The sequence below is a fragment of the Rhinolophus sinicus genome, linkage group LG07, assembly GCF_036562045.2.
Source record: "Rhinolophus sinicus isolate RSC01 linkage group LG07, ASM3656204v1, whole genome shotgun sequence".
NCBI lineage: Eukaryota > Metazoa > Chordata > Mammalia > Chiroptera > Rhinolophidae > Rhinolophus > Rhinolophus sinicus.
This window is the reverse complement of record NC_133757.1, coordinates 50,821,785-50,843,878: the sequence shown is the minus strand read 5'-3', so window position 1 is coordinate 50,843,878 and position 22,094 is coordinate 50,821,785. Positions and strand designations below refer to the sequence as shown.

The following is a 22,094-nucleotide window of genomic DNA, read 5'->3' as shown; positions in this document are numbered from 1 at the left end:
CTTTGGTGAAATTGGTTTCGTTACAGGTCCTTTCACATACAGTTGTAGTTTTCAAGAACCTATCAATGATGTTTAGTGAAGATTTACTGGACCACATCACCCATTCACGCCATGTGTTACCTCCATCTACAGCCATATCCACTTCTGTCCCCTTCCCCCCTACATGTTCACACACTCCCTCTAAAATCTTCTGTGACACGTTAACACATGTTACCGTCAATGCCCACCACACTCTGGGCTCAGACCAACCTCACTACCTTCTGCTTCTCCACCCAGACCCGGAGACAGGTGAGTGAAACAGTGCAAAGAGGACAAGCTCCCAGTCATGCAGAGCTCAAACCATAATCCCAGCTTTACAACTGGATTGGAATAAAACTCTGGCAAGTGGCTTTCCTTCTTTCTGCCTGAATTTCTTTCCTTGTAAAAGTGGAATAATATGACCTTCATGGAGCTGATGTAAGGATTGGTGAATGAATTTGTGTAAAGCACCCAGGAGACCCTCAGTAAATGGGAGCTGTGGGGACAGAGCTAGGAATGCAATTTCTAGGCTCTTGGCCTCATGTGGAAACGTGCTGGCTCAGGTAGTAAATGGCCATCAACTGTGATTGGATGGCCATCAGCTGTGGCTAGTTGGCCGTCAGCTGTCACCAGTGAGCCATTGGCCACTAATATAACTGCCGTGGCTACACTAGCAGCAAATGGGGGCTAGCAAGAAGATTGTGACTGAGCTAGCAAGTGCGGGTTGCAGTTTAGCACGGCGGATTACAGCTAGCCATTGAGGTTGGTTGGCAGAGAGAAGTGGACAGCAGGTTGCAGATAGTGTGGCTCCTGCTTCCTGTGTCTCCAGCCCAGCCGCCAGCGAGAATATAGTGGTATGACTCCCCTACCTATGGCGCCATGGGTGTTCCTTTTTGGCCTCACCCTATCCTGCATTCTTGTGCGGGGAGCGGGACCAGAGACCCCGCATGACACCCTGCATGACAGGAGCTATATTATTATTATTATTATTATTATTATTATTATTATTATTACTATTGGAGCAGTCACAAACAGACATATTCACAATCTCCAAAAATCCCTCATGGAGTTTCACTTTGGAGCTTGTGCTACATTCCTTCCCCCTAGAAAGCTCTCTCTGCTTGTCTAAGTCTTACCTACCGTGGAAAGTAAAACTTTAAGATGTCCCTGTAGATTTCCCACCCCTGGTATAATACCCTGGACTATGAATGTAATGGATTTTACTTCTGTACGCAGAGGACATTATTTCACACAGCTGAATTTAAGGTAGGGAGATTATCCTGGCAGGCCTGACCTAATCACATTAGACCCTTTAAAGCAGACAGTTTTCTGCAGCTGGTCACAGAAGTGGAAATTAAAAATTAGAAGCATTTGCGAAGGATTTGGCAAGCTACTGCTGGATTAAAGATGCCACATGCCACGGAATGCAGGCAGCCTCTAGGAGCTGAGAGTGGCCCCCGGATGGCAAACAGCAGGGAAACATGGACCCCTTTCCCACAGCTACAGGGAACTGAATTCTGCCAACAGGAGGAATGACCTTGGAAACAGACTTTTCCCCAGAGCCTCCAGATGAGAACTACATCCGTTAAACACCTTGATTTCAGCCTTGTGATACTGAGCAGAGAACCCAGCTATGCCATGCAGAACTTCTGACCTATACACCTATGAAATAATAAATGGGTGTTTGAGGTAATTTAAGCAATAGAAGCATATCAATAGAATACTAGAATACCTACCTTCTAGGCCCTCTTCTTCTAGTCCTTTCCCTATGAGTTCTCACTATAAGGCCCTGGCTTGAGCTATTTGTACAAATCCTTTCTCTTTCATAGCACTTATTGCAATTGTTCTTCTATTAAGGGACCATTTTACATTTCTCTCCTGTCTGCTATGACAGAGGCTGTTAGATGTCCCTCAATATCTGTTCTGCTCTTCCTCCACAGTAATAGAACCCCAGATTAATAGCTGGGCATTTAGCCACAGGATTCCAACTTGACACTTGGCAAGTTGCAAAGCTTCAGTTTTCTCATCTCTAAAAGGAAGATAATTATTTCAATCTCATTGACTTCAAATGACTTAGCACATAATAAGCATTCAGAAAATGTTACCAGAGAGATAGAGGTCAATTCACAGCCTGCACTAGACTAAGAATCATCATGGAACTAAGTTACAAATATAGTGAAGCCCAAGGGGTCACATTCCAAAAAAAAGAAGATCGCCATGGACCTGAAGATAAGACAGAGTTTATGGAACAGTGGAACTAAATCTGGCCTCAAAGGAAGAATAATGTTTGGTTAGGCAGGCAAGAGGGCAGACATTCCAGAATGAGCAAGGCCTGGAGGTGGAAGCATGTTCCAGAACAGTGATTAAGTAGTCAGACTGAAGTGAATGTTCATACAACTCAAAGATGAGGATGAGAAGGTAAATTTCCACAAGATTATACCCTACAGAGGTTAAAGACTGTGTAACATTTGCTCATGGTTGTGGCTAGCTCAACGTTACTCTTTGCCATGTAATTACTTTGAAGGCCAGGAATGATAGGGAACATTGTTAGATATGTAACAATTTAGCATTTCTCAGTCAGAAATAAAGGGGGGAGAGTTTTTTATAATGGCAATTATGTTACACAGTGCCCTGTGACATAGGAAACTTTCTATTCTTTTCAGTCCATAGTAATTCTCTGAGGTAGGTGAAAAACAAGAAGTACAGCTGTTTTTTATTACAAAGACTGGGAAATTGAGACATGGCATTTTAATCAAGGATAGTGCTGGATATAAAACCTGAGTCTTCTATATTTAGTTGGGATGCTCAGTTTTTGTTTGTTTGTTTGTTTGTTTGTTTGTTTTTAAAAGATTTTATTGGGGAAGGGGAACAGGACTTTATTGGGGAACAGTGTGTACTTCCAGGACTTCTTTTTTCCAAGTCAAGTTGTTGTCCTTTCAATCTTAGTTGTGGAGGGCGCAGCTCAGGTCCAGGTCCAGTTGCCGTTGCTACTTGCAGGGGGCACAGCCCACCATCCGTTGCGGGAGTCGGACCAGCAACCTTGTGGTTGAGAGGACGCACTCCAACCAACTGAGCCATCCGGGAGCTCAGCTGCAGCTCAGCTCAAGGTGCCGTGTTCAATCTTAGTTGCAGGGGGCACTGCCCACCATCCCTTGCGGGACTCGAGGAATTGAACTGGCAACCTTGTGGTTGAGAGCCCATGCTCCAACCAACAACTGAGCCATCCATGAGGCAGCTCAGCTCAAGGTGCCCTGTTCAATCTTAGTTGCAGGGGGCAGAGCCCACCATCCCTCGCGGGACTCGAGGAATTGAACTGGCAACCTTGTGGTTGAGAGCCCACTGGCCCATGTGGGAATCGAACTGGCAGCCTTTGGAGTTAGGAGCACGGAGCTCTAACCACCTGAGCCACCGGGCCGGCCCCGGGATGCTCAGTTTTATTCCATGTTTCTGTGCTCTCTTCTTGGTTACTTTTTGGATTCCTACATATTGGTTATGTATGTAGGGACTTACACCTTATCCATACACTCCAGTACACTTCAAGCCCACATGGGTCAATCTACAACTTACACACACACACACTGCTTTCCCTCAACTCACCACAGATGTATGTTCTCTGTATGGAGACCACTCACCAGCCCCTTCCCCACACTGTCCCACATCTGAACCACACAGTGGCTCAATCAGTAGTTCTTCCTTCCCTTCCCCAGATGCTGCAAGAATAACACACTCTGCTCTTCACCCCCACCCAAAACCACAACCACTTCCCCTGTCACTTTAAAAATAATGTGGCTCTTCTCTTTTCTTTCTGCACTCCAGCTTTATTGAGGTATAATTACCAAATAAAAATTATATATGTGTGTGTATTTATATATGGCATACAACATGATGTTTCGATAAACATATACATTGTGAAATGATTACCACAACCAACCTAATTAACACATCCATCACCTCATATACTGTGTTTCTCCGAAAATAAGACCTAGCAGAACCATCAGCTCTTATGCGTCTTTTGGAGCAAAAATTAATATAATACCCGGTATTATATTATTATATTATGTTATAAAGACCCAGTCTTATAGTAAAATAACACAGGGTTTTTAAAACATAACATAATATAATATGATATAATTGTATATTATAGTAAAATAAGACCAGGTCTTATATTAATTTTTGCTCCAAAAGACGCATTACAGCTGGTGATCCAGCTAGGTCTTATTTTTGGGGAAACAAGGTAGTTGCCATTTTGTGTGTGTATGTGTGTGTGTGTGTGTGTGTGATGACAATACTTAAGATCTACCTTCTTAGAATATTTCAAGTATACAACATATAATAATATATATTAACTATAGTCACCATGCTGTATGTTGGGTCTCTAGAACTTATGCATCTTATAACTGAAAGTTTGTACACTTTGTACGCTTTGACCAACACCTTCCCCTTTCTCTCACCACACCCTGACTCCATCCCCTGGTAACCACCCTTCTAGTCTCTGTTTCTATGAGTTTGACTGTTTTAGATTACACATATAGGAGAGATCATGCAGTATTTATCTTTGTGTATCTGACTTATTTCACTTAGCATAATGTCCTCCAAGTTTACCCATGTTGTCACCAATGGCAGAATTTCCTTCTTTTTTAAGGCTGAATAATGTGCCACTGTCTACATATACCATATTTCCTTTCCTTTATCCTTCAGCAGACACTTAGATTGTTTCCATATCTTAGCTACTGTGAATAATGCTTCAGTGAACACGGGAGTGCAGATATCTCTTCAAGATCTAGAGATTATTTCCTTTGGATATATATCCAGAAGCGGGATCGCATTTTCCAAAGAAAGCATCCAAATGGACATCAGGTACATAAAGTGGCGTTCAGTATCACTAATCATCAGGGAAATGCAAATCAAAACCACGTTGAGATACCACTTCACATCTGTTAGGTTGGCTATTACCAACAAGTAAAAAAATAACAAGTGTTAGCGAGGATGTGGAGACAAGTGAATCCTTAGACACTGTTGGGAATATACATTAGTACAACCATTATGGAAAACAGTATGGAGTTCCACGAAAAAACAAAAATGGACTACCATATGATCCTGTTCTTCTCCTTTTTGAACAATTTTTAAAAATTCAATGAAGATTTAAAGCATTTTCAGCTTTACACTTTTTCTAATTTTCTCACTTTTTTATTGCACTTCAACCTTCTTCATTGTGTAAGAAAGCTACAAAGAAGGCTATTAAAATTATGTAAGATTCCATCTCCCAGAGATAACTACTAATAACATTTTAATATATTCTCTTGAAGCCTTTTTTCTTGTTCATATATATTTTTATGTGTGCATACAATTTTTTTCTTACACAATTTTTTTTACTGAGATAATTTACATAACATAAAATTCACCCCTTTAAAGTATTATGTTCAATTCTTAATCCCTTCACCATTTTCACCCAGTCCCACAGCCCCCCTCCCATCTGGTAACCATCAATTTGTTCTCTGTATCTATGAGTCTGTTTCTGTTTTGTTTGTTTGTTTGTTTGTTTTGTTCTTTAGAGTCCACATATAAGTGAGATCATATGGTATTTGTCTTTCTCAGTCTGACTTATTGGACTTAGCATAATACCCTCTAGGACATTAATGTTATGGCAAATGGTAAAATTTCATTTTTCTTATGGCTGAGTAATGTTCCATGGCATATATGTACCACTTCTTCTTTATCCAATCATCTATTGATGGGCATTTCAGTTGCTTCCATAGCTTGGCTGTTGTAAATAGGGTTGAAGTGAGCGTAGAGATGCATATACGTTTTTGAACCAGTGTTTTGAGTTTCTTCAAATAAATACCCAGAAGTAGAATTGCTGGGTCATAAGATAGTTCTACTTTTAATTTTTTAAGGAACATGAAAACTGTTTTCCATAGTGGCTGCACCAATATACAGTCCCACCGATGGTGCACGAGTGCTCCCTTTTCTCCACATCCTTAACAACACTTGTTTTTTGATTTATTGATGATGGCCATTCTGACAGGTGTGAGGTGATGTCTCACTGTGGTTTTAACTTGAATTTCTCTGATGATTAGTGATGTTGAGCATCTTCATATGTCTATTGGCCATGGGTATGTCCTCTTTGGGGAAATGTCTATTCAGGGCCTCTTACCATTTTTTAATTGGATTACTTGGTTTTTTGGCGTTGAGTTGTATGAGTTCTTTATAAATTTTAGATATTAACCCCTTACTAAATGTATTATATTATGGGCAAATATCATCTCCCATTCAGTAGGATATCTTTTCGTTTTGTTGATGGTTTCCTTTGCTGTGCAAAAACTTTTTAGTTTTATGTAGTCCCATTTGTTTATTTTTTCTTTTGTTTTTCTTGCCTGAGAGATATATCAGAAAAAAATATTACTCAAAGTGATGTCTGAGAGTTTACTGTCTATGTTTTCTTCTAGGAGTTTTATGGTTTTGGGTCTTACATTTACATCTTTCCTCCATTTTGAGTTTATTCATGTACATAGCATAAGAAGGTGGTCCAGTTTCTTTTTCTTTTTTTGCATGTATCTGTCCAGTTTTCCCAACATCATTTATTGAATAGACTGTCTTGACCCCACTATATATTCTTAGCTCCTTTGTCATAGATTAAATGACCACATAGGCGTGGGTTTATTTCTGGGCTTTCTATTCTGTTGCATTGATCTACGTGTCTGTTTTTATGCCAATACCCTGCTTTAACCCATTCATGGTTTAGTAGAATGTTATTTAACTTCCATGTGTTTGTGTGTGTTTTCAGTTTTTTGGGGTTTTTTAAATTGATTTTTAGTTTCATGCCATTATGGTCAGAGAGGATGCTTGATATGATTTCAATCTTCTTGAATTTGACACTTGTTTTGTGGCCTAACATGTGGTCTACCTTGGAAAATGTTCATGCACACTTGGAAAAATACATCTACTCTGCTTCTTTGAGGTGGGATGCTCTAAAAATATCAATTAAATCTATCTGGCCTACTATGTCATGTAAGGCCACTCTTTCCTTGTTGATTTCCTGTCTGGAAGACCTGTTCATTGGGGTCAGTGGGGTGTTAAAGCCCCCTACTATGACTGTATTACTGTCAGTATCTTCCTTTATGTTGGTCAATATTTGCTTTATATATTTAGGTGCTCCTATGTTGGGTGCATAGATGTTTCCTAGGGTTATATCCTCTTGTTGGGGGGTTATATAAATGACAAAGGGGTTATATGAAATGATAAAGGGGTTATATCCCCTTTATCATTATGCAACGTCCTTCTTTGTCTGTTATTATAGTCTTCATTTTAAAGTCTATTTTGTCTGATATGAGTAGAGCTACCCCAGCTTTTTTTCATTTCCAATTGTATGAAATATCTTTTTCCACCACTTTACTTTCAGTCTATGTGTGTCTTTCAATCTGAGGTGAGTCTCTTTTAGACAGCATATGTATGGTTCTTGTTTTCTTATCCATTCAGCTATACTATGTCTTTTGATTGGAGCATTTAATCCATTTACATTTAAAGTGATTATTGATAGGTACATAGTTATGGCCATTTTATTATTCATATTTTTTAACTTTTTTGTGTGTTGTTTTCCCCCTTCTTCTTCTTAAAGAAATCCTTTAACATTTCTTGTAATACTAGCTTGGTGGTAACAAATTCCTTTAGATTTATCTTGTCTGGGAAGCTCTTTATCTCTCCTTCAATTTTAAATGATACTTTGCTGGGTAGAGTAGTCTTGGTTGTAGGTCCTTGCTTTTAATCACTTTGAATATTTCATATCACTCCCTTCAGGCCTGCACAGTTTCTGTTTGAAAATTAGTTCAGAGACTTATGGAAGCTCCCTTGCAGGTAACTAACTGCTTTCCCTTGCTGCTTTTAGGATTCTCTCTTTTTCTTTAACCTTTGCCATTTTAATTATGGTGTGTTTTGGTGTAAGCCTCTTTGAGTTCATCTTGTTTGAGACGCTACACTTCCTGGCCTTATATGTCTATTTCTTTTGCCAGTTTAGGGACGTTTTCAGTCATTATTTCCTCAAATAGGCTCTCGATCCCTTGCTCCCTCTCTTCTCCTTCTGGTACTCCTATGATACAAATGCTATTACACTTGATGTTGTTTCACAGGTTCCTTTAAACTATCTTCACTGTTTTGTTTTTAGTTCTTTTTCTTTTTGTTGTTCCAATTGGGTATTTTCTGCTACCTTGTTTCTAAATTGCTGATTTGATCTTCTGCTTCATCTAATTGGCTGTTGATTCCTTCCAGTGTATTCTTCATTTCAGTTATTGTATTCTTTATTTCTGTCTGGTTCTTTTTTATGGTTTCTATGTCCTTCATTATGCTTACTATCTCTTTGTTGATGTTCTCACTAAGTTTCTTAAGCATTCTTATAACCAGTGTTTGAACTCTGTCTCTGGTAGTTTGGTTGCCTCCATTTCATTTAGTTCTTTTTCTGGAATTTTCTCCTGTTCTTTTATTTGGGACATGTTTCTTTGTTTCCTCATCTTGTCCATCTCTCTGTGTTCATTTCCATATTTTAGGTAGATCTCCTATGTCTCTCAGTCTTCACTGGGTGGCCTTATGTAGTAGTTGTCCTGTGTGGCCCAGTGGTCCCAATCACATGCACTGTGTGCTTCAGGAGTGTCCCTTGTATGTGCCCTCCTGTTGTAGTTGAGCTTTGATTGCTTTTGGAACATCAGTGAGTGGGACTGACTCTCAGGCTGACTGTCTGTGAGGATTGGCTACACCCCCAGCATATGAGCTGCAGTGTGGGTGGCTGTCCCCTCAGAGGGGGATTCACCCCAGTGGGCTCTTGTGCCTATTGAGACCACCTTTTAGATGTGCCGTTTGTGGGACTAATTGGGGGTGCTCTGTTTTGGTATAAAGCCAGTCTCCAGGTGTGTTGTTTCTGGTGCCTGTTGGGAGGGACTCCCGTGCAGGCCAATTTCAGCCATTGCCCGGGACTGGCTGCCTGGTAAGAGCTACAAAGCTATATGTGGTCGGTTGCTGTTTGTGCTGGACCTAGAGGCATGTGGGGGTGGCCACGCTGTGAACCAAGACTGGCTGTCACCAGTATTGGGCCTGGGGCAGCTTAGCAAAATGTCCAGGGCACCCCTAGGCCTGTTACCACCTGCCAGCTGCCCATAAGGCTCAGCCACTGAAAGAGCCTCTTTGGGTGCACAGGGCTGGGCTGGTTGCCCTGGTGCTGATAGTGCCTCTGGTTCAACCTTAACATTATTATATCAAAGACATAGGCCCATGACATTGAATAGTCTTTAAAACTTGATTTTTATATGGTCAGTTTATAGCCATATTATATTTGAAAACTGCAAGAACCATAATTTATTTCAGTATCTCCCTATTATTACACATCTAGGTTGTCTCTAACTTTTCATTACTGTAAATAGTGTTGTAAAAAATAGCCTTGAATTTTATTTTTATAGGCTTTGAATTGTTTCAACACATTTATTACTTATGAGAGGGGCAAACACCAGTGGATGCCTACCCAATAGACATTCTCTCCTTTATTCTTAGATTATAGAATCTAATATTTTGTAGAGGTGTATTAGTTATCTATTGCTGCATATAAATTACTCCAAAACAATAATCCTTTATGCTCTCTCATGTTTTCTGTGGCTCAGGAATTTGGAAGTGGCTTGGCTGGGAGGTTCTAGATCAGAGTCTCTCATGAGGTCACAACCAGATGGTAGTTACAACTGAGGTCATCTCAAAAGCTTCTTCAATCACAGGTCTAATACCTGGACTGGGAAGACTCGAAGCTCTGGGGCCTTAAATCATGGAACCCTTCAAGCATCTCTTTCTACTTCTACCATGGTATCTCAAGCATGCAGGCTTGAGGGTAGCAAGACTTCTTATATAAGGCTCAGGACTCCAAAGTCACATCTCCCAAGAGATCAAGAGCTAGAAGCTGTATCACCTTTCCTAACTTAGTCTTGCAAGTCACAGTAGCACTTCCCACCTGAGTCATATACAAGTCTGCTCAGATTCCAGGAAGGGAAGTGATGGGAAAAAGTATCAATGTCACATTTATGGAGAACATTTGGAAAATATAATCTGCCAGAGGAGGCAAACATCCTCAGATAAGGTGGGCCCCTCCCAAAACCTAAGGGATGCACCATGCTGTGGCTGAACCAAGTATAGTAACCCCACTCTTCATTGTTAATATAAAAGACACTAGTTGTCCACCCAGAACTTATTTCCCCTTCCTCCCATCAGATCCCAGCAAAATGTACTAAATTACTCAGGCTGTCTTGCAGCTAGGATAGCCAAGTGATAAATTCTGCCCAGCGCAACTAAGCTGAGATCTAGGAAACCTTTCGCTTTCCTGATGTAGGTACTTGCCCTTTTCTGATGCACTAGAACACAGCTCCAGGGGTGTCCTTGATAGGCATGAGCCAATCAATATACTCTATCCACATGCTCATAGTGATTGGTTCAGGAAGGAGCAATTGATCCAATTTGGTCCCATATGAGAAAGAGTGACACCCCCCTTCCCATTGGAGCTACCAAACACATGCTTTATTTTCCCCTCAAGGTATGACGTGAAAATGGGAAGCATCTGCAGCCATTTTGCTTTCATAGTGGGAATGTCTGGATCTCTGAGGAATACCATAAAGAGCTTGAATTTGGAGGCAACACCAAGATGAGAGAGAGAGAGAGATAAATATTTTCAGTAAAATTTTTATTTTGGACTCAATCCTCACTTGAAGCCAGACAGACCTCAGGGTTTTCAGTTACTGAGTGTATTAGGTTTCTCCTGAGAAACAGAATCAATAAAAGCCAAAGATATTTATTATAAGGAATTGGCTTGTGCCATTATGGAAGAGGACAAGTCCCAAAATCTGCAAGATGAACTGGCCATCTGGAGACTCATATTGGGCCTGTACCAGAGCAATAGTTCTAGTCCAAGTCTGAAAGCCAGAGAAGCGGGAGAGCCAATGGTGTAATTCCTATTAAAGCCTGGCAGGCTCAAGACCCAGGGAAAGCCCATGTCCCATTTGGAAGGCAGACGCAGGAAAGAATTCTCTTACTCGGGAGAGGGTCCCCTTTTTTGTTCTACTCAGGCCTTCAGTTGATTGAATGAGACCCACTGACATTAAGGAGGGCAATCTGCTTTACTCAGGCTACTCATTTCAATGTCAATCTCATCCAAAAAACACCGTCACAGAAACACCTAAAATATTGTTAGAGCAAATATCTGGGCACCCAATAGCCCAGTCCAGTTGACACAAAATTAACCAGCACACTGAGCAAGTTAAACCTTCTTGTGGTTTAAACCACTTTGATTTGGGTTTTATTTTATTTGCAATCAAAAGCGACTAAATTGACATAGGCCATCTACTATGTGCCAGACTATGCCATGTATGCAGCAGTAGTGAAAAGGCAGACAGAGTTTCCAGTATAGTAGCAACACGTGTAGGGAAACCATTGCTTTTTTGGACAAATGTTATTAAAGCATAACATTCAGATGACTTCAGCCTGGTTGACATATTGACTGCAACCTCACGAGAGACCTCGAACCACAACCACCCAGGTAAGCTGTTACAGAATCCCTGATCTGAGAAATTTATGTGAGATAATAGATGTTTTTTGTTTTATGTAATTATGATTTCAGGTAATTTGTAACACAGAGTAGAATCTAATACACCCCTGCCCCAGAAGTACCCACCAATATGATTTCTTTCATCATCATAGATTAGCTTTACCTGTTCTTGAAATTTACATAAATGGAATCATACAATATGTACATATTGTGCTTGGCTTCTTCCACTCATCATTGTATCTGTGAGATTCATCTGTATGCTTTCATCTAGCAGTAGTCTGTTCTTTGTTATTGCTGTATAGCATTTATTTCATGAATATACCAAAATTTATCCTTTCTAATGTTAGTAGACATTTTGTTTTTTCAAAAATTTGGCTGTATAAATAAAACTTCTATGAACAATCATACATGTATTTTGGTTGGACACATATATTCATTTTTCTTGGAAGCCATTTATTTAATGTAATGTGTCTTGCTGCTTCAAATTTTCCCATGCTACTGCCTACCCTGATATTTTACTTATTAACTTGTTCTGCTGTTCTTTTGAAAATGACTGAGAACTAAACCTTATCTTTTAAACATTTCCAAACAATCTTTAATTTGTACATTTTAAGTACTTATAATGGTAAAGAAATAATCAGAGGATATTCCATTTTCTTAGCTGTGCAGAAGATGAGTTCTTCATATCTCCCTCATTCCCATGGGTTTTTTTAATCCAAGAAATGTAGCTTTAAGTCCTTCTAGATTTTTATGTATAGAGAACTTCTTTCAGTAATGTTTTTGCAAATCCCAGATTAACCCTAGTCCGTGAAGCTACTACATAGCAAAATTGTCAAATAGCTAATTTTTGCATGTGCTAGCAGTTGTAAACTTTTTGGTCTCAGAACCTCTATACACTCCTAAAAATTGTTGAGGACCCCAACGATTTTTTGTTTATGTGATTATATGTATTTGTCAATATTTACTGCTTTAAAGAAATTAATAAAACTTTTGTATATTTATTTCTTTGTTTTAAAATAATAATAAACCCATCATGTGTTAACACAAATAACATGTTTTTATGAAAAATGATGTGGACCTCCTGAAAGTGTCTCAAAGACTACACTTTGAGAAGCACTGGTCCAATGAGTTCCTTGCCCCTATCATACCATATGGTAGCAATCATCTCCTACTTTGACTTCCCCACATCATATCCATCTTTATTTGATGATAAAACCCTTCTTTCCTAAAGTGAACCTATTGAAGATGGTTTAGAGGAGGCTGACCACACCCTTTTTCCCACTCAGTCATAAGAATGTGACCCATGATTGGCCAGAGATTCTTGGGAACTCTTATGCTAACCTATTAGAAAATTCTAATTCATTCTCTCTGTCTCTCTTTTCACCCCATCCAGTTCATGAGTGTGATTCATAGCTTGAAAACAGCTTTCTTACCCATTAATTGGGGAGAGTATTCCCAGAGATGGGAAGACTCAGTCCCTGATGACATCATTTGAATTATTGGAGCAAGCAATGACTGAAAACTCTGTCCTCCTTCTTCTCAGTTGTGTTAGCCAGTTTGCTTAAGTTAGGTTTCTGTCACTGGCAACTGATACACACTGATAATATTTGCATATCAATTGTAATCTTCAATATTTAACTGTAACATGAGAATTTCAGGTATTGTAGTAGCACAACAGTCAAAATATTTAGGGGTATGTAGTCTTCCAGACAGCTAGGTCAGTAGTTCTAAAATTTGGCTACACCTCAGAATCAACTAATAGAGCTTTATCAAAATACAAATTTCTAGGCCTGGCCCAGAATTATAAAGGTTTTGTTTGGGTGCTTTCAATAAAATATATTAGTTTTTTCACATAGAGATATACCTATCTTGTTAAATTTATTTCTAGGTATTCATAGTTTGTTGATAACTGGAGTGGTGTTTTTTTAATTACCCTTTCCAGGAAGTGATTTGTAATTTAAAGAAAAACTATTTTTAAATTTACCATAAGATAAATTCTCTTAATGATAAACAAACTTAATTTTTGGTAGAGACTTTTGGATTTTCTTGTCATGCATTCATATCATCTGAAACATCAAATTTACTTGGTCACTTTATTTCCAATACTTATTTCCATATATTTTATTTTCTTATCTCACTACATTAGCTACAACCTTCAATATATCACATATAGTGATGATAATAGTAATCTCTTTTTGAATGATAATTACTTTAGTATATCACCATTTAAATGATTTTTTTGATAAACAGTAAAGGTCATGGTTTAGTCAGAATATAATTTAGCCATTTAAATGATTGCAAAGAGGCATGTATCTATTAAGAATGCTTTTGGCTGCAAATAACAAAAATCCTAAGACTGGCAGAAACAAATAGAAAGTTAACTTCTAATTTTGACCAAGACAGAGTAATAGGGACTAGATTTACCCTCTTGTCTAAAAACTGAAGAAGAAAAAAAAGGGACAAAAAATATATGACACAATCATTTTCAAACATTGGAAAATAGGCAGTAATGCCCTGGCTCACTGCCACGGAGGAGAAACACAAATAATTCAGTCTCCCTGAGTTAGGAAGATTTTGCTGTAAGTACAGGGAAGTCAAGGAGGCTATAATTCATAGGAAAGAGTACCAAAAAGGAGACAGCTGCACCAAAAGAGAGCTCTGGAGATTGTATAAGATTACCTTTGAGTCTTCAATTGGCTACTCTTCAGGACATGCATGTGAGACAACTACCCAATGCTGGAGAAAGAACCATCTGAAAGGAGCAGGTGGAATAATTCATTGAGCTCACATTCTCAAAAGCCAAAATGGAAAAATCTTATAATACAAGAAAAAGCAAGTTTTTAAAACAAGAACACCCAGCAACTAACAAAATAAAATTTACAATGTCTGGCATTTAATTCAAAACTTGCCAAGCATTCAAAGAAGTAGGAAAATACAGCCTGTAACTTTAAAAAGTTAATTTACCATTTGGGTTTGGTCATCTCGGTTCAGGAGCTCAAGCCTGGGTCAATAGTGTGCATTCCTTGTATCGTCATTTCAGTTCTACTCTGAGTTTATAAAAAGTTCCTGGAGCCATGCATATACCTTCTGATTTCCCCCTTTGGTGGTTGTATGTGGCTTAGAAAAGCTAAACGAGAATCCAATGATAAAAGCAAAGGCAAAGTAAACTATGAGTGTGCAGCCATAAATGAATTACCAACAAAAGGACCAACAGAAATGTCTGATAAAAAGAATGACTAAAGGGATTGTCCCCAAGGACCTCATTGTTTTCAAAGGATCCTCATAGTCTGAAGCACCTTCTTTGTAACTGTCTCTGATCTTTTTCTCTTAGACCAGAATTTGGGATAGATAATGTAGATATTTACTTGATACTAATCAGGAAACACATGCAATTTATAATTAAAATGTGTTTAACTATATTTAATGATCTCATTCCTTAGTTCCTTTTTCATTACAGTAGCTTTCATTTCTATTATTGCAGTTTTAATAATATGAATAAATAGAAGGTTTGTGCCAGTAGATACTGTTATTAAATCAGTACCTAAGCATACTTGGGCCTCTGGCTTTTATTCAGGCACTTTGAGTTTGAGCAGAGTACTCGATTTTACTATGAAACAGTGCAGTGAAATGAAAGGGAGTTTTTAGAGATGATAATGGCTTAAAACATAAAGTTATAATTACTTCCCAACACAATGGAGCAGCTTATCTATGACAATAGTAATTACTGTTTTTTTGCTCTGAGGAAGAATAAAAAGACGGGGAAATAGGAAAAACATCTTTGAAAAATGGAACACCTTTTACATAAATGTCTAATGCATATTATAAAATTCTAAAAAAATAAAAGTCAATTCATTGAAACCCACCAGGAAATTACATAAATAATAGAATTAGTAAGTAAGGCCGTTAAAGCAGTTATTATACCTATATTCTACAAGCTTAAGAAAGTAGAGAAAAACATAATCGTGTTAATCAGAGACATGGAATATGAGGGGGGGAAGACCAAATAGAATATCTAGAAATAAAAAATATATAATGTCTGAGATAAAAAAAAAAAAACCATTGGATGGAATTAACAGCAGATTAGACACTGAAGAGAAACTTGAAGTGAACCTAATGACACAGCAGCTGAAACTATCCAAAATGAAACATAAAGAGAAATAAGGCTGAAAACAAAATAAAGAACTTCAGTCACCTGATATATGTGTATTTTGAGTTCCTGAAGGAAATAGAGAATGAGAGGGGGAAAGGAGCACAAAAATGAAAGCCAAAATTTTTCTAAATTTGATAAAAACTATAAAACTACGGATCAAAGAACTCAACGAACTCCAAGTACAAGTAATATAATGAAAACTACACCAAAGTACGTAATAATCAAATTGCTTAAAACAGTAAGCTAGAGAAAATCTTAAAAGCAGCCAAAGAAAAATGAAACTTTATATATAGAGGAACAAATATAAGAATAATATCAGACTTCTCATTGGAAACAATGAAAGTCAGAAGTTAGTAGAGTGATATCTTTACTAAAAGAAAGAAAAAAACTGTCAACTTGGAGTTCTATGCCCAGTGAAAATACTTTTCATAAATGAAGGCAAAATGAAGACTTTTTCAGACATAGAAAGCTGAAAACCTTTTTCACTTAGTAGATGTGCATACACGGAATGTTAAAGGAAGTCTTTCAGACAGAAGGAAAATGATGACTATACAAAGGTATGAAGAGTACACTTGGCCCTCCATATTCACAATTTCCACATCTGCTGATTCAACCAATCATGGATTGAAAATATTTGGAAAAAATGTTACATTGTTGCTGACATGTACTATGTACTATGTAATTAGGGTTATGATGGTTGCATCTGTACTGAACATGTACAGATTTTGTTTTCTTGTCATTGTTTCTTAAACAACTATTTATATGGCATTTACATTGTATTATGTATTATAAGTTATCTAGAGATGATTTAAATCTGGAGGATTGTGTAGCTTATATGCAAATACTGTGCCATTTTATATAAGGGACTTAAACACCTGAGGATTTTGGTATCCATAGGGGTCCTGGAACCAAAATCCCATAGATACCAAAGGGTAACTGTGCTGTAAATATGTGGGGAAGTATAAACAAATAGGAATTTATTATCCTCACATAACAAAAGGGTTGGAAATTAATACTGGGTGACTTTAATTCAGCTGATCAGTCTTCAAGAATTCCAACTCTTTTCAATCTTCACTCTGCCATACTTGATATTTGGACTTTTCATTCAAAAGCTTGTTGCCTCAAGGAGGCCTTTTCTTAAAGGGTTTCTATTCATGTATCAGTAAAGGAAAAACTTTCCTAGAAACTTCTCAGAAGACTTCTTAAGTCTTTTAGCTGAACTGGGAGGCTGTACAGTGAGTATCTTTCTTTCCAGCCTCTTCAATGCGAGGGAGAAAAAAGAAAGGGTGGTTAAGAATAGTGGTTGGGTTAACCAACTAATAGTGTTGCCACAGAATATTGACTAAAGGTATTAACCATATGTTTGGAGTTGAGATGAAACTCAAAGGGTAATTATCTGTCATATTATGTAGGGACCATTTATTAAGGCAGGGGCCCAAATCATAAAGATAGGGTCCCATAACCAATTTGGAGGGATAGGACCCCTGTCCCCCACAACTCTATGTGAATCTGGGACTTATAAAAGTACAAGATTGATTCTGTTCTTCGTGGCTACTCTTTAGTGAGTGCATAACAGATCCAAACAAGTCACCTCAAAATGGAGCAGCTTCACCAGACACTTCTACCTGAGTGTTATCCATTATCTGCCTATCAGTCCAAAGGTGTTCAGAACTCTTGGCCCACCCATGGAACACTCCTTTCCTTCATCAAGTGAGCCAAATGGAGAGCAAACGAATTGTCGACCTTTTTCCTTCCTCCTTTCTATCTCTTTTCTGTTCTCCAAGTCAAGGAGGATAAAGTCAATAAGAATCCTAAATCATTGCCTTTGTTCTCTCTTCTTTCCTATGTAGACTTTGGGTAAAGCCATCTGCTACTTAGAAAAGTTAAAGAAACTTGATTAGGGCTTTAAAATTAAACTAAATTCATTTCTTTCAGACTTTGGATCTTAACTTTAGATGCCATTGATGTTTCCAGTCCAAAGATAACAATATATAGATATTATTGAGCAAAGAGGTCTGGAAAGAGAGCAGTAAGTTCAAATGCTGTAGAAAGAAAAAAAAAATGAAGAGGATGTTATCATGTGCTTTGAGACTAATGAAAAAAAAAATCTCATCAGCTTAAGCAAATTGTACTCATTAGCCCAAGATATTGAGATACAGAGAAAACCAAAGGTAAAAAAAGTCTAGATTGAGCTCTGCTTCTTACCCTCTGAGAGCTGACATTTAACACTCAATATGTTTCTTCTATCCTTCTGTTAAGATACATACCCACTTGCTTTAGAGAATTCTCCAACTTAGTATGACCTGGTAGGACTCTTAATTATAAGTATCTCTTCTTTCTAACCACTTCCCCTCACCATTACCAAAGTGAAACGAATATGACCCAGGATTGACCAATCACAGTATCCCATCCCATCTCTTTAATTACAGTCAGCTATTCAAGAGTGGACACATGACACTGGTAGAACCAATCAAAATCCTTCCCTGAAATTGATACATGAGTATCGAGAGAGAGCAATTCTCTTTTGGAGTTACTAAACTTGAAAGATGTGAAATTGGAGTTGTTGGAGCCAATTTCCCCAGAGGCCTATCTGGAGTAGGAAAAAATGAGGCCAAACCACTGAAAGAAGCAGGGCACAAAGCTAGGGAAAGAAGAAAAGACTTGACCTGTTGTTTGAGTCCCTGAATCCAGTTATGCTTAAAGCCAGAGTCTGCCATGGAACCACCAAAATATAGGAACAAATAAGTTAGGATTCTCCCATTTGCAGTCAGAGAGCTCTGATTAATGCACATTGTTATTCCCCAATCTTGTCTACATCTTTAGCCTGAGAAAAGGGAAGAAAGACTATACTAAATGATTTGCACCAACTGAGGAAGAAGATCGAAGTATTAAAAACACCTAAAGAAGAGAGGTATTCTTTCCCTTTTTCACCACCCCCAACATACTCCCTCCAGCATCAGGTACATATTTAGTACACATTTGGGGGCACACTCTAAGAACAGCACTGTATTGTACTTTGGGGTATCACGGGTATTACTATATTTTCTAAGAGAGCGCTTGTTTTCTCTCCAGTGCGTGACCTATGCAAATTTTGCTTTTTACAGAGAGGTTTTATTTTTATTGTGCTACATTTCCTAAAGATACTTAGAATTAGCACATTTTGGAGTCCCCTGATCTGGTAGTTTTTAATGCAAGTCAATGAAAGAATGTGAGCCACACAGCAGCAAAATTCCTAAAATGCAATTTATTCTCCTAAGCAAAGGGGACTTGCATTATTACTCTTTATGTGCTCAAAAGTGATTGCTCCAGAAATTAGAATGAATTCATAAAGTGACCTTGGAGCATAGCATGACAGAGAATCTTGGAAAGTAATAGTAATAGTAAAGTAATAGGAAATAAATAATAGGAAATAAATAAATAGGAAAGTAAAGTAATAGTAAGAAATAATTAGTATTAACTGTAGGCCTGTTGTGAAGTAATCGTTTTACCTACTAGGCAACCCAAATGTGTGGGCTTCACCAGGCTAGGACTACAAATTTCAACCATGTATCTATTACTACTGAAACAAACACTCAATCCTCATTCCTCTGATTGCCACAAGTCATCTCTTCAGTGTGACCCAGTGGGAGAGGGGTGTCTATTGAGGGGTCAGGAATTGGTCTGTAAGAGTCTGCTGCTCTGGCCTCCTCACTTTGTAGTCTGTCTCCTGCTGAGATCACCACTGCAGGGGACACCTCTGTTCACCACTGATTCTCTCCATGGTTACCCCCAGTCTGGTGTCAGGGAAGGGGGTGTTGCTATCCACTTAGTTTCTCTCTCCCACATGTGGCAGTCTTAATCAGGAATCAAATGAACTTAAACAAAAAAGCCTTGTGTTGCCTAGGTAGAAGAAAACTCACAGAATTCAAGGGTAGGACGAGCAGCCCAGCCTCTTAAGAGACAGAACAAAAGGGATTAGGGAGTGGTCAAGTACAGTGGCAGATATCTTCTGTCTCTGTATCTTCTCCTGGGGCCTCTTGTTCACCCGGGCACCAGCTTCATTCTCCTCCTTCTCTCCTGACCTTCTTTACTTTTCCATTCACACTATGAAAAATGACTGTCCCAGCTTCCTTGGTTCCCTCTCCACGTTCTCTCACAGGAAATTCCCCTAATAAATTTCTTGTACATTTAATACTATTTTGATTCTTTTCAGAGGACCTGGACTAACACATCCAGTATGAATACAATCTGGGTTATTCCATCTTAAAAAGTACTGTGTGAAGAGCCGCAATAGCCCAGAGCTGTCATGGTGTATAGTCTGTATTCCAACATTAAGTGAAGTTCATGCTCCCTCATAAAAAAACAACTGGAAAAAATGTTCACAACTCTCCGAAAAATAGGTGATAATTTATAGGCATAGGGCAGCCTAAATTCATAAAGAACAGTTTTCCCTTTAAGGTCTGTAAAAGTTACACCCAATTTACATAATCAAACACATAATTTCTTGATCAAAAACCACTATATTTGAGTTCATTTACTGTATTCAATTTTCCTGCTAATGACAATGGGTGGATACTTTGTAGATATTTGCGTAATTTAAAAACAAAGTAGTGGCTTTTCCAGAACAGAGAGCTGTTGATTTCTCAATGTGTATCAAAATCTTCACTTCGTAGCAGGAAGAAACTGCTTGTAACGTCTAAATAGCAGTTTTTATTCCACTTTAAAAATCTCAAAATCCAATTTCTATCAAGACAACCCATTGCACATACATTGTCTCATTTAGTCCTAAAATAGTAATAATAATAATAATAATAATAATGTTTTCATTCATCTCCATTTTACAGAAGAAGCTGCATTTCAGAGAAATTAGGAAATGTACCCAAGGTTGCTTCACTCAGTCTTAGAGACAGAAATTAAACCCAGCTTCTCAAGTCTTTCCACTGCTTTCAGAGATGCCACTGACAATTTAGTTTGCTAAAATCTTTATTAATGATAGTGTAAATAATAACATATGAGTCTTTAAGCAAATTTGCCTGTCCTTTTTGTTACTTAAGAAAGTGAATGGTCTGCTTGCTTGGTCAAAATAGTTAAATATACGTAAATGTTTGCTATATATTGCTTAACACTCTGATGCACTGAAAAAACAAAAGCTAGATTTTCTCTTCCTCTTCCCGTTCATTGAGGCTGAGCTTTCCACTGGTACACAATAGGGGGTGGAGATAGGTATGTCCAGGGTTACGCAAATAAATAAATACAGATTTCTGACTGCAGAGAAAGGAGCTAAAAGCATGGAAACTGAGAAATATAGAATATACCCTGAGTGTTACACAGAAATTGGAAATATCAGCATGATGATCTGATTAGATAGATAGACCAACAGACATATACAGAGGGTGCCAAAAAAATGTATACACATTTTAAGAAAGGAAAACTGCATTAAAATTATAATACTCAATATATACTGATAACAAAAGATGAATCCAAGTCACGTTTGACTTCTGCAATTACAACAGGTGCAGAGTGGTTCCCATCAGAATCCAGACACTTGTGATTATGCTGAACTACTGCTTGAGCAACATCGATTAAAAGTGCCCAATTGTATACTTTTTTTGGCACCCCCAGTATAGTCGTGTGTGTTTGTGTGTGTGTGTGTGTGTGTGTGTGTGTGTGTGTGTTTTCTAGTTCTGTTCACTGAGAGGGTATAGAAGCAACGTATTCCTATAGCAATAAGTATATATAATGGTATATTTCTAGATACCATTATCCACTAAAAAGAACAAGGGCTCCTGGAAGAAATGGCTGACTCCAGAGCAAGAGCAGGGAAAATGCAAGATGTGTTTGTAACATTTTATGACAGCAGAGAGTAAAAAAGTTCTCAAAGAATGATGAGGAAATGTCTATAAGACACAGTCACCAGCTTGAAGGAACCACTGGCCAAGTCTGGGACAATTTGAGTATAAAAATAAAAAATGATAATAACAGATTGTAACCCTGTGAGGAATAGAGAAATCCCGAGTCCATACTGATTCTTTCTTTCTTTCTTTCTTTCTTTCTTTCTTTCTTTCTTTCTTTCTTTCTTTCTTTCTTTCTTTCGGAGAAAAGAAAACTCTCTTACTTAATAAATCTAGAAGGAATAATAGGACTAGAAAACCCCATTTGGTAATCATCAAAGTAATAATGTATTCGGGTTAAATACATTAACATATGCTAAAACTGGTGACAATTTGATGAGAGACAAGATAGTCACATGATCTCAAAGATTCTTGCCACAAAATAATTATTAATTATTTTATGATGGAGAACCTGGCAGACCCCTTCTTAACTACTGTGTTTCCCCGAAAATAAGACCTAACCGGAAAATAAGCCCTAGCCTGATTTTTCAGGATG

The 22,094-nt window shown here is 38.0% G+C and overlaps 1 pseudogene; it reads left to right on the top strand.

The window, feature by feature from the left end:
• The first annotated feature begins 219 nt into the window (after nt 1–219).
• On the top strand, nt 220–14,818 carry LOC109454806 (UPF0729 protein C18orf32 homolog; annotated as a pseudogene).
• The last annotated feature ends 7,276 nt before the right edge of the window (nt 14,819–22,094 follow it).